The sequence below is a fragment of the Phocoena sinus genome, chromosome 10, assembly GCF_008692025.1.
Source record: "Phocoena sinus isolate mPhoSin1 chromosome 10, mPhoSin1.pri, whole genome shotgun sequence".
NCBI lineage: Eukaryota > Metazoa > Chordata > Mammalia > Artiodactyla > Phocoenidae > Phocoena > Phocoena sinus.
The window spans coordinates 13,449,230-13,450,835 of NC_045772.1; the positions used below are offsets into that span (position 1 = coordinate 13,449,230).

Consider the following 1,606-nt stretch of genomic DNA (forward strand, 5'->3'; position numbering starts at 1 on the left):
CACAACTACTGAGCCTGCACTCTAGAGCCCGTGAGCCACAACTACTGAAGCCCGCATGCTACAACTACCGAAGCCCATGAGCCTAGAACCCGTTCTCTGCAACTAGAGAAGCCACCGCAATGAGAAGCCCGCGCACCGCAACAAAGAGTAGCCCCCGCTCACCGCAACTAGAGAAAGCCCGCACGCTGCAACGGAGACCCAACGCAGCCAAAAATAAATAAGTAAATAAATAAATAACTTCATTTAAAAAAATTCTATTTAGGTAATACCTTCCTTGGAATGAAAACAGAGTACAGAAAATTCTTACATATCCAGTGTAATTCACCCATTCCAATCCGGTCAATTTATTGTGGCCCCCGTGTAAGACACTGGGGATACAAGAAAGAACAATACCCTATCCTTTCCTTCCAGGAGCAGGTTGAGGTGAGAATAGGAAAAGAGAAGTTGCATTCTAGAATCCAGAGGGTGAGAGAATTTCAAGAAGGATAATGGCCAGTGAGCGGCACCAAAGGCATCTGAGAAGACGGCTAGAGTGGCAGTGAAAAGGATCCATTGGATTGGGCAGAGCTCATTCACTCTATAAATGTTAGTTGATTGCTTCTCAGCCTTTTGGCTAAGACCAAGTGTAGTATCTGCTCTTAGCTGTTTAATATAAATGTTAGTTGAGAAGTTACAATGTGCTAGGCCCTGTGTTGAATGCTAGAACACAGAATTAGTTAAGTCTCCTGGATCTCAAAGAACAGGCCAGCGGGAGAAAATAGACATCGAAATATAGCAATACAGTGTGAAAAGGTGTTTTGATGGAGGTTATCGGCCTCCTTACAAAGTGTGCTTTCAATGGAAAGAGAGCCACAGCAAGAACAAGACTGCTGCAGGATGGGTAATGAGGGAAAGATAAAGGTCATAATAGTAATTGAGGAGAAGAAGAAATCAGGGAGCAACTTGAGGGCAAGGTTGAGTTCCGGGAAGTTTTCGGCTTGTTTTGTCTTTGCTTTTATTTTGGTATGTATTTTGCTCAAATTTCACAGTATGTTTGAAGGTTACCGGAAGAAACCAGTAAAAAAGAAGAGCTTGAAAGTAGAGCGGGAAAAAGCAATAGCATTGCCTCCTAGAAGGGAACTGGATCCAGGACACGTGAGGAGGATTTATTTGGAAAGGAGTGGGGACCACTTCTTCCTCTGAGCAGGAAGAAAAGGAATAAACTGGGGCAAGTGCTCATATTTTTTTAACCAAATATCTGAACCAGAGCAGTTTGGGTCACTTGGGGTCAAATAGAGGCAGTCTAGAGAGATTTACTTCGGATTCAAAAATATTGCCATTTCCAGTTATTTCTGAAGTTTACTGGAAGAACAAAACAGAATTATTGAAATTGGGAGCTTCCAGGAAAGCGCTGACATGTGTTTGCTTATATATTCTTTTTCAGAGATGGATGTGAGGGAAGTTGAGAGAAATCATGGCAGCATGTCTCCATTTTCTTGGTGGGGTTAGAATAAGGTCATCTGTCGAGAGTAGCGGGGTGTAGTGAAGCAGGTAGCTTTCAGGAGAAAGGCAATGAGTCGGATCAACTGACACAAAGGTGGGAAAGGGTGCCAACCAGGGGTCATCT

At 43.4% G+C, this 1,606-nt stretch overlaps 1 pseudogene; it reads left to right on the plus strand.

Moving 5' to 3' along the window:
* Positions 1–593: 593 nt before the first annotated feature.
* LOC116761455 lies at positions 594–689 on the plus strand (annotated as a pseudogene).
* Positions 690–1,606: the final 917 nt, after the last annotated feature.